Here is a 12941-nt window from a genome sequence, read left to right on the forward strand (position 1 = left end):
TGGTGGGCGAATGTATCAACACTACCAACAAAGACGTTCTGTTGTGCAGCGAGGTATTTGATTGTGATCTTGTGATCACCTCCACTGAGAGTGCCCGCACGATTCAGTATTGCAGGAATTACAGCAGTGTGCGTGGGAGCAGTGTGCGTGGGAGATCGGACAGGTTAGAACGACCTTGATGCGATGATGACAGACGCCTTGCCCACGACTCACCGTGCTTTTGTTCACTGACAGCTGTCCGTCGATATTCTGTAAGCACCTATGAATATCTGCGATGCTCTTGTTTTCTGCCAAAAGAAACTCAATGAGAGCCCTCGGCTTGAAACGCACCTGTGTTACAGACACCATTTTAAAAGGCTACGTACTGCGCTACCACCTATCGGAAGTCCGCGGCTCGTGGTCTTGCAGTAGCGTTCTCGCTTATGGCGCACGGGGTCCCGGGTTCGATTCCCGGCGGGGTCGGGGATTTTCTCTGACTCGAGATGATTGGGTGGTGTGTGTCTTTCTTCATCATTTCATCCTCATTCACTTGCAAGTCGCCGTAGTGGCGTTAAAAAACTTGTGGAACGGCATCCGAACCGCCCCGCGAGGGGTCTCCCGGCCACAAATGCCGTACGCTCATTACATTACCTACCGGAACTTCATGAAATTTTAGGTGCTGTAGCGGGAACATTCCATGATGTGCCACAATAAAATCCACAGTTCTTCAACCGAAATTGGCTGAGAAAAAGATGTGTATTGTTACTTATTGAATGCTCCAAGTATTTTAAATGTTATTTAGGTTTGCTTTGTAGGGAACTTGTACAATGTGTGTAACCATAAACAACGTGATGGACACGTTTGAATTCATATGAAACTATACAAGCCTAAACGAGTCTCCACTACAAAACGGCATAGAAAACAAGGCATCTTTATACAGCTCAGAAGTTAGTAAGCAAGATTTGAAAGAAGAACTTTAACAGTTGGAAAATATTCATGCAGCTAATGTTGGTTTTGAGCCACTTCTGTCTCTGCATCTTCTATGAATAACTGCAATGTTAATAATATGGGTTATTTACAAATACAGTGCTAACTTTTCTAAATTTCTCCACTTTGGCTTTTACTGTTGCCCAAGCAGAATGGTCACTCAGCCGGAAAGTTGCAACAGAGCGTTTGGAGTACATTATATGATTACATTTACAGATCAATAGCACCAATGGTTCTGAGATACAAGGTATCGACCATGATGAAATACCCGTATTAGTACGTGACGTAGCCTCGATGGGCGGGAATGTAGGCGCTGACCCTGGCATCCAATCGATCGGTCGTACAGATGACGAATACCGCCTAGGATACGTTATTCCACGCCTGCTTGACGTGTTCATGTAGTTCTGTAAAAGTCGTTCACTGGCGAGTCGCACGAGTCACTTCTCGTCCCATCATATTCCACACATGCTCGATTGGAGAAAAGTCCGGAGATCGTGGTGCCCAAGGAAGTTGCTGCACATCTTGCTGGGCAGTATGTGGGCGAGCGTTATCCTGTTGAAACACCCCCCGTTGCAAGAAAGGGGAAAGAACTGGTCGAACAAGATTCTGAACGTACCGAGCGCTGGTTAGAATCTCATCCAGAAACACCAAAGGTGAACGCGAGTTATACCTTACCGCACCAAAGAACTTAAGGCCTGGGGTGGTGCCAGTGTATCTTGGAACAGTGCGCTCTACGAGACAGCGCTCTCCAGGTCTTTGTCGTACATGCAAACGACCATCACTTGCATACAGGCAACATCTGCTTTCATTGCTGAAGACCGTGGAGCGCTATTCCATCTACCAAGTGATCCTCTGACGGCAACAGGCGAGCCGTTCACATCAAAAATGGTTCAAATGGCTCTGAGCACTATGGGACTTAACTGCTGAGGTCATCAGTGCCCTAGAACTTAGAACTACTTGAACCTAACTAACCTAAGGACATCACATACATCCATGCCCGAGGCAGGATTCGAACCTGCAACCGTAGCGGTCACGCGGTTCCAGACTGTAGCGCCTAGAACCGCTCGGCCACTCCGGCCGGCCCCGTTCACACCAATTGGTGTGCGTGCTCATAGCTCCACTACTAATAACCGGTTTGCAACAGTTCGTTTTGACACGTCTGGGCTCACAAGCCATGTTATCTATACCGCTGCCTTTACAGTACGAGGATCCTAGCGGGCGTCTGTGTTGTATGGACGTCCAGAACCTCGTCTACAGGTGAGAGAATGTTCACGTGGCCACTGATACCAGCATCGTCGCACAACTGCCGTAGAAAATCCAACTTGTGTGGCAATTCTCCGAAAGGACCATCCCGCCACTCGGAATTCCACAATTTCACCCCTTTCAAAGTCGCTCATTTGGCTGTAGGAACCATGAGTGCGTCTCTATGGCATGATTGCCTACTTCCTTCACACGTTTGCGCCACACTGAGCCTTCTGGCTGTGAGCATTCCCTATTAACACAGGTGGCGCTCTGATAGCTATGTACTACGCTATCTGTTAGCGGATGACGTTGAAACCATTATCAATACATCTACTACACTCCAGATGGCATACGCCGCTATCGGATCTAAATCTATGTCGGCTTTCCAGTTACACAATTTTTTTTCGGCAGTTTATATGTATAAAGAGAACGATATTCACTGCTAATCGATTAGTCATTGTATTGGTATATAATAATTGTCATCATCAACTCTTGGATATGTAGTTCCGATACCGCGAGTCATCACCTGGGTTTCTGAACTCGTGCACTCACTTTCCTTTCTTCTCGGGTCTAATGGAATTGTACCCGACAATGGGATGAAGTGCGGGCTAGTTGAATCTCCGAACGTGTGTTTTTAGAGAGCTCATATCTGATCTCGGTTGATTTCTGATCTCGAACGGCTGATTGGTAATTCAGCGCGTATTCAGGACCGTAGCGACATATTTATTATTTCTTTGAAACATCTTAAATATTCTTCCCATGTCTTTTCTCGATGGTTTTCTAATCATAATTAATGTTTAATTTCGTGTGATTTTGAATCACGGTAACATATGGTCACGCATTGTATGCTTTTTGCTGCTGGCCACGTCTACTTATATTAGTGTCTACAACTGGAACTTCATTATCCTTGCTCTTCTTTTACGCCTTAATATAGTTTACTCAGAAATGACGGTAATGCTTTTGCCCATTCCGAGTAGATATTTCCGTACGTCCCGTTCTACCGTTTCTAAACTAGAGTTCTCGCTCTTGTGCAACATGTAAGTTGGGGAATTGTACATACGGGTAATTCACTTTCAGCATTGTCTCTGTCGAGACCACGAGTTGCGGAAGAGGAGCACAGAGGAGATCAGTTACGCAGAATTGAATATGTCGAAGATGCAACTCGCTTCTGTTTCAGTGAACAATCCACAGTTACTAATTTCATGTAGAAATTAAGTCTTTTAAAGTAATAAGCTCATTGCGTTTTGATAACTTTGAGAACCAGTGATGTAGGGCCTAATGTACATGAAGTGCCTTAAATTAAGAATTAAAACTGAAAGAGCTTTAACAAGATTAAGATTCAAGATAGATAAATAAATAAATAATAGGCAGGGCGATAATTTCATAGTTACTGGCAAAACTTAGAAAGCTACTGGAAAATGACTGTGAGACTTTTTATTAAAGATCGAAACATCGACATCACATATCTACCTGCTTTCCATAAAAATGTTAATTCGTGTGCACTGTGACCATCAAAGTTGTGTGTACCAGTCTGGGGCGATTGGGTGGCACTGCATCTGATTAGCAGGTCAAATTGACCATGGTTACACGTGTCAATGAAATTTATCCGTTTCTTCCTGTTTTTCCTTTCAACTCTTCAGTTTCCCATATCTTGATGATGAATGCGTAAACATTATGCTGCCTCCGATTCCTCTGCTATCAACTCATGTCACTGATTTGGCTTGCATATTACGCTTGATGACGGCAGTCCTCATTAACAATTCCCCAAAATTTTCCCGATTTGATTCCCGTATACTTGGACCAACATCACATGTGTCGAAGTAGCTACTTATTTAGCATTGTAAGAAAAAGTAAAGTTTATGTAATGTTCCACTACTTTTTTGTTGCAGTTTTTACAATCACTTGGCTTAAGTCATCGGAGTACACAATTCTATTTAATGGTTTTCTCCGTTTCAATAGAAGTATTTGGGTCAATAGCCACTTGCAAATCTTACGAAACGAAATAATCCTTCTTTAACTATTGGGATATTGATTCTTAACTATGTCATAAATAGTCCGGACACCAGCAATTACATTCTCAAATCGTAATCATCGTATCACGGGGTATGCTGCCTACATATAACTGAACGTTAGAGTGTACTATTGACACGATCCTAGGGGGAGTGAGCAACTCTTGATGCTCAACAACTTATTATAATGGCTGCATATTATTTTTGTATTGCGGACGCACGATAGTTAACACATTAACACCACCAATCTCGTAACTAGCTCTGAGATAACAAAGAGTCAATACCCAGAAACTGAGGAACGATTATTTAATTTTCATTCGCTTTTGTTTGACGACGCTAAGCTGAACTTCCGGACATATCTGTCTCCATGCACGCATTTTTAACACACGTTTTCATTTGGATTCGATCTTTTCATCTTAACCTAATTACTGCGGCGTGTTCTTAAACGGGAGAGAGGGCATAGTTTGTTTTGACATGAAATTCTCAAGACGCTTTTACTATCATGGGAGGATGTCGGCTACTTCACTGCTTCCTCTCTCCAAGATAAAATATGATCAGTATACGCTAACAGGTTTTGCAGTAACTGGGAACATTACTCAAAGCCTTCTCCTGTCCGTATATTCTGTTTTTTCAGTGACTTTTATATCAAGTCAAGATAATATAGTGATGAAATAAACATACCAGAAATCTGTGGAGAATAAATTTAACCACTTTTACTATTTATTGACTTACTTGTTCTAAAATGTTTGGAAAACAATTTATAACTAACTTAGCTAAATTACGCAAGAAAGCGACAAAATGTTCTGCAGGTGTTTACGGATTACCAGCACGCTGGATTAATTGCAGGACAGCAACTTGTACTAACGAGTTCGATAGAGAAACAGCGAGAGATGAAAGATTCACTTTTTATTTAATTGATGACTAGTTTCGTGTTAACTGAAACTATTTTCAAATCATCCAGAAAGACAAAACAGTATTTCCCGAAACAGCATACAAACCATGTATCATTTTGACATGGTTGTGAGAGAAGTGAATGTGGTGAATTTAACTTCTGGAGATTCATGACACTTATTTGGTTATTTACGAATGACTGCAAAATCGTTCGACATCTTTCTCGCGACTGTTACAGCAAAAGTACGAAAACAAAATACTAATTACGGAGCTAGTATATGTCCTGCATACATCTCAATGAAGTGGAGACTGAACTGATGATGTTGCCACAAGCTCTTCGCGCTTTGAGCAGTTACAGTTCAAATCTCAGAGGTGGGATTCCTATGTTGCCTATGATGCATTCGCTTGCTGTTATAAGTCTGCTGCAGTGTACTGCTACAAATGATATTATAAGGAATTGTATCCGACAATGCGTCAGGTACCTGTGACTGATGCCAGGATGACGAGTCGGTTACCTCCTCCAGCATACAAGAAGACGTCCTGACAATTAACCGAAATTACATGTACCATTATATATCCGTGGGCGATGCTTCATTCGTGCATTACCACCACTGTCTTTTGTACCAATTGACCCATGTTCGCTATTTTTAACCTGCACATATTCGGTGCGAACATCCGATAAAACCACTCCGTTTTGTTCGACTCCATAGTGGAAGTAAACCAAACGACACTGATTTTATATCTTGTATAATTTTAAAAAAATACTACAATGATGTCCGAACACAGAGATTCTAGCATTTTAGAAAGTAAAAGGCATTCAACAATACATGACGTTCAGTCCCCGGACTTGCCAGATGTTCCTCAGACAGTTAACACATCTGAATCAAACAGGAAAAATTCGTTACACTGTTTTCACAAGCAAAGGCGTCTAGTTACTGGATCCTGAGCTTAAGAAAAAAAAAAAGGAATACTTGAGCAAGACATCGACAGAAAGAAAAATAATGATCTTGCGTTCTTGCAGAGGTTGTCAGGATAAATAGTTGAAATTCCATCTTTGCAAAATCTGATACTGCGTAGCAATCATCAAAATTTAATTGTTGCAGAATTTCTGTTGATTCAAGATGTCATTTTCCCTTTGAAATCTGCCGATATTCATTTGTCGTCATCTATGGTACAGAAGAAACATACGAAATGACGTAACCAGGAGTGTTTATCAGACAGTTAATCTTCGACGCCAGTAGGCGACAAGCCAGAATGAACCAACAAGATCGTTCGTCTACAGACACACAAACGACTAGCCCAGGCACCTAGCGCTCATTGCGATCGGTGCCGTAACTTCAGAGTTGTTTGTTTAGCAAGGTGATTTGCCTGTCGAGACGCGAGTTCCTAGGCGCCAAGCGAGGCGCGACTCATGGGGCCGTAGCCTTCGGCAGCCTGTCTGTTTCACCCGGTTGCATACTGGGTAAGGGGTAGACGACTCCGCTTTTGCTTAGGGGTTAAATTCCTGTGCAGCTCTGACACATGTTCTGCCTTTGTGGACCTGCCGCACTGTACTGCTACAAATGATATTATACGGGACTGAGTCCCACACTGCATCAGCTACCTGTGGCTGACGCCAGGTAGACGAGCGGCAACGGCCGAGCCGGTTGGCTCCACTCTCTTGCAAAAAGACGTCCTGACAATGACTGAAATGGCATGTAACATCGACTATTCGTGGGCGATGCTTCATTCGTGTATAACCATCACTCTCTTTTGTACCAACTGAACTATGTTCGTTAACTTGACGCTGCACAAATCCGGTGTTACCATCTGATAATACCACTACATTCTACACGACTTCATAGGGGAAGTAAACGAAACGCCATTGTATTTGTCTTGTATTACTTGCAAACGTTCACACAATATGTGCAGCACGCGTAAACGATTTGCTTAGTGAAACAAACACGTCTGTTGTGGTTTCTGTCTTAAAATACAGTACCTCAGCATACGACTTCTACGTCACAGACAGATCAGTGTCGATGACCCCCAGGTTCCGTGCATGGTTTCGGTGTATATCTGTCAGAGAACTCCATATTATTCTATTTGCTCATATCTGCCTATCTCCACAACAATGGTCTCTGAGACAAAACCTTATTGGCACTCCTGCCACCGGAGTATTGTGAAATGATAGATACATATCTTCTATTTTGAAGTAATCCTGTTACTTCACAACCCGCTCTTCTGCTGTTGAACTTACGGCTTGAAAAACATAGTGAAAAGATGCTCTTCTTTTAATTTAGCAGTTATTGTCGCTTTTTTATGAACGTGTCTATCCGTGTTCGACATAGGTACAGGTATTACAAATAGAGAAAATATAACTCACAGGTGAGAACTTGTAATTATCTCTTCGATTTATAATACATGTACTCGTGACGAACAGCGATAGACACATTCACAAAAAAGCGGTAAGCATTGCTAAATTAGAAGTGTAGTACCTATCGATTAGGTTTATCGACCCGTAAATCCAGTAACAGAAAGGTGGATGTTGTAGTAATACAATTACCTTCAAACGGAAGGCCCGTATTTTTCAAATGAAGACACTCTGGTGTTAAGAGTGCCAATGGAATTTGATCTAGAAACTATGTATGTCCTCCTAATTCCGCTGGAATAAATCAAAATCCTCACCATGGCTTTCCTTTTACAAAATGAGATAAATGTACTTTTTTAATACAATGAAAACTAAAACTTATAACCATTCGACAGTTCTGATTATATTTCGTAAATTCACTTTTTAGATTAAAACATCATATATTGGAGTACTCGCATGAGAGGTACAGTTCTATGCCTCACAATTTTCTTTCGATGCTTTAGAAGTAATATGTTTCAAACAACAAATTTTTCAGATTTCGAATAAATATTTACATCAAAACACAAAGTTTTCTTATAAGGCTTCCAATTTACGCATCCAGAATCACCTGCGTGTACTGAAAAATAGGCAAATTTAGCACTAACGGAATCTGCCTTTTTAATTGAACTTGCTCTTCTCAGATTGTTTTACTAGCATTATTATCAGTCATTTTTTCAATTCTCATTTATAGTAATTATTACTTTCAATTATTTATTACATTAGCAAAACAATTTTTGTAAAATGATAGTTCAGCATACATACTACAAAAAGACGGCACAGAAAAGTGTACATCTCTATCAAAAGGTTTCGTGCCGTATGAAACCTGTAACTTAATAACATCTGTGCTGTAGGTGATGTGTAAAAGTGGATGTTGGCACTCAATATGTATTAATGTATGCGAGAAAGGTGGGTTGGTTTATTTAATTGATCATTTTTATGTCAGATCAACAGTATGGCGCCATGAAATTTTGAAACTTTCATCAAGGTAAAACATTACTATCTCCAGAATGGAATAAAGTCTTTCATTAATTTTTACTGCCGTCATAACTTCTTATGGTTTATTCTGGTAACCTCATCATTCCTTCGCCAATATTCTGTGTGTACAGTCTGCCTCTGATCTCCACATTTCCTGCATATATAAACTATTCCGTACTTCTTTGGGATTTACTTCACTAGTTCCTTGTCGCCATCCCCTGATCTTTTATAGATGACAAAAATCTGTTAGTTTCTGCATTAAGACAAGCATGTATCGACCAGCTGTCGATGGTTGCATAGCGACTACTATAAAAACAATAACAATAATAATAAAAATTTTTATTACTATTATTAATATATTTATACATTTACCCGCCACAATGGTTTAGTGATAGAGTGTATCGTAGTCAGCATTCTCGAACCTATGGCAAGTTGTTATTTACTTTATCACTTGAGTTCCTTAAAATGTCACCCATAGCTTTTTATCAGAGAAGTATCCGGATTATTGCTACTATAAGGGTAAAAATCAGTTTGGTACTGATATTTGATTCACACACATTAATATCAACTGTAGAGAAAAGGAGATAATGATGACGAGGGTGTTAATTATACTACAGCCACTGAAATAACGTTATGTTTTACTGGAAAATGAAAGTTTTCGCTTCGTTTTAACAATGTTATTTCTGGAATAGCTTCGTGTATGCTGTTCTGCAGCCTCAACACATTTTATGAAATGCGTACTGTAGTAACGGTGGATTGTAATTAATATTGTATACGTTTCACACAAACTTTTATTTCTACGACAAATATTTTTTTACGTTTGGTCGTTGTCCATTTCTTTCATCTTGCGCCAGCGCAATAGACTGTTTTCATCTTGAGTGCACGGTAGTAATACAATGAAATCCTTCGGACAGTGGAAGATACTGAGTGAGAATATGCGGGTTTAAACATTTACCAACTGCATAGATAATTGTTGGCATTTAACAGATTATCATGTAATATAAAGTAAGATAAATGATTTCGGGTCCAAATTTGATGACTCTGAGTACTGACTTGTGAATCATTAAGTTATAAACTGATGCAAACTACGTCTGAATGAGATTTTCACGTTATGGGTAACGCGATGTCGGTTGTAACCAGTTGTTTCAGTGGCCTCTAAGATTGCACTGAATTCTGTGGTGGTGATAGTTGCTTCTGATGATAATTTAAATTTCTTTCGCGGTGTGGTCCACAAAGACACTTCAGTGGACGGCTACTCTCACAAAATCGAGCGAAGTATGACGTCAGCAGCGCAGCACAGTTGCTTCGTACCGTGTTCCCCCACGACAAGAGTGACTCTCACGCGGTTGGGTAATTCGTGGTAATGCCGAAATGAGCACCATCACTGAAAATTATGACGCCACTCGCTTGTAGTGTCATTTCAAATACACACACTGTGGCTCGATATGATCAAGCCCAGTGTGAGGGAGAGGAGGGAGGGGGAGTGGGGAGGTGAGGCCACCGGTCCTATTACGACCAGCCGCCGGCCAGAGACACTGGCGGGAGTACAGAGCCCGCTATCTGCAAAGCAGTCGCAGCCATGATGCGATTGCACACTGTGTTGAGCATTTAGATCTGATTCACGGGTTGTGGTGCCATCGCGAGCTGCCGATGGTTGCAGCAGGCGCCTGCAGTGATATCGCAACGTGTAGTGTGGCTGCCCAGTGCGCGGATCGACCATCGCATCCCCACCGTAGCCACGGTCGGGCTGACCATACAGCTTCGACTGACGGTAATACAACTGTGTGCGATCCCCACGAGGCATTATCTCTGTTCCTCGCGGTCGCTCTAAACTTGCGTTGTTGACGCTGATTATACTTTATTGTGGGTATCATTCCATACATCATAGTTCGCAACGACTTTAATCTCTTAAATGGCTATCGATAGTGTGCAACTGTAGGGAAATGCGTCACAATACATAATTCCTTCTCTATCAAATCTAAATGTCATAGGACACTACTCGCTGAAACATTCCATAGGCGTAGGAGTGCAGCCACATTTTCATAATTTTTCCGCCTGTTTTCCAGTGCCAATGTGGCCTTCTCTCTCAGCATAAAAAAGTATGAATATGTTCACGTGTCAAATTTTTAGGGAAAATTTTTAAAGATGATAGTATGAGACAGCAGATATCCCCTTCTCAGTCAGAGTATTTTAAACAGGAGCACCTTCGCCTTTTTGTGTTCCAATAGAAGCATTTTGCAGCATGTTTCCCATGTTTACTTATTTTCTGTGCCACATCAGGGCACGTCAGTCATTTGAAAAGAACTTTATTGGTCACTAAAACTATGATAGCTTAGATATGTGACAGTGAAATAACGCAAAGCTAATTTTACACCTCAGGCCGGAATTTACGTGCACAAATACTTTTCACGTACTACAACAGAAGGTTCTAAAACTTTTATGTGATAAAGCAGACACTTTACAGCGTATTTCTCCGTCATATGTCACTTTATAAATTACGTTTTCGTCTCATACTGGATTTTACGTGTGTGTTTAAAGATATCAAGAAAATTCTGAAGATTGTTAGAGACTGGGATCTTAGGTATATGTTGTAAACATTATACCCATTTGCTGTGCATATCCCTATTGGAATCTGCGGTTCGGATTTAGTACCGAAAAACCAAGTATTTTGTGCGTTTCTTGACAGTGTATAAAGAGTTTTGAAAACGGAAAGGAGGAACTTCTTTGTAACTGGCTAGAGAATACAATGTTAAAATTTTAGCAATTTTCTGCAGTTATTTATTATTTAGATTTCGCCTCACACCGGATTTTGCTTCTACATGTAAGATAACTTTGCACCTCTGCACCGCGTAAACGGATAAAGATATCAATAAAGTTTTCAAAATTGTTCGAGATGCGAATGTTAGGAATATACCATAAAATTTCAGCCATCTGCTGATCGTTTTTGGTACAAAGAAATGCAAGGAAAAAAATTTTCTTTGCTGGGGGTTTTAACCATGTATGAACTAATGGTTCCTCTATATGCCCCTTAAGGCTCACTGAAATCCTAATATAGGATGGACAATGGACAGGAGATGTGGAAGGGCAAACTCAGGCTGCGCACATAATTTATTCCTTAAGAAATTAACAAATTTATTTTAAAATATTCCAACAATCAGAACGATAATTAAAACCACAACATTGTCGTACACCTGATGTATAATAATAAACAACAAGTTTCTCTTACATAAGCAATGTTTAAGACGAGAGAATTATCAGTTTAACCAACGAGCTTTACTTACACAAGCAAATTTAAAACGGAGAAACAATAACGGAAATAATTTCTGTTTATCACAATAAGTAATCCGAATCCACCCTTGCCCCCGCAGTGGGCCCTCTTAAAACTCCATAGACAACAAGTTAAAGTAATCCAAAATTTTAAACGGCCGTAATGCCCTTAAATAAAACCCAGACAAGCAACACAGTGGAATTAAGTAAAAGTTCCTAAATTAAATTACACTACAACCAAGAACAAGAATCAGTCCTTCAAGAAAGAGGGCAAATTTAGAACTTTAAGTCTGCTAAGCTTCCAATGAGTTACAAGAAGTGTGCAATCAAGTTAGACCAAGGCGACTATCAAGAGCAGTGAATTACAGATGGAATTTAAACGTTCAAAACCTTAAGTGCAGTAAATGTTCGTAAACGCAAGTACAGAATATCGATTCTTAGGTTCGTTACTTTAGAACACAAGATAGGGTAGTTATGTAAAACACACATGAAATAGAATGTCCGGAAAACCTAACTTGTTTAGTAGCAGCAGCTGAAATCAAAATTCCAGCGAGAGCTAAGGTCACCGGAGACGCCATCCGTGTACAATCACTGACCGAAATGTTGGATTTCATACAGGCGATCAAGCGCCGCATCAATTACAATGTCGCAGCTTAGAAGCCAAGCTGTCAACAAATAGCATACTCATTACGACACTAAAGTCAAGTGCTCCGACAACACGATCTTCAGGTACTTCAAGACTTAACAAAGCACTTAAAGTAACGTAACGTCCACTAAGCAATTACTTAACTCTGCGTTCAGTGAATTATAAGTAGAAATTTCAATTAGCGTACTAAAATGGCTAATATAAAAGAATAACGTACTTGTGATAACCAATAGCAAAATTACCAACAGACATCGAATGCTCTTTTGAAACTACAGAATAATAGATACAAGCTTACCCGCCTGGAACGGACTTCAGGCTTAACATTTACATACAAAATTGAGGTTGAAGACCCTCACGATTTAAACCCATACAAAAAAATTAAAAAGAACTATTAGATTAAAACATCAAAAGCTGACTGAAAATTCCTCGAAACTTACAGCAGATATGGAATTATTTAAAGCAGAGGAACAACAAACGGAAACACCACTGCACATTAAGTACCGCCGGCAGAATCGGAGAAGAAGAGTTCGAAGACAAATTTACCACTTCAGTCAGTGGC

Source organism: Schistocerca nitens, chromosome 2 (genome assembly GCF_023898315.1).
Source record: "Schistocerca nitens isolate TAMUIC-IGC-003100 chromosome 2, iqSchNite1.1, whole genome shotgun sequence".
Lineage (NCBI taxonomy): Eukaryota > Metazoa > Arthropoda > Insecta > Orthoptera > Acrididae > Schistocerca > Schistocerca nitens.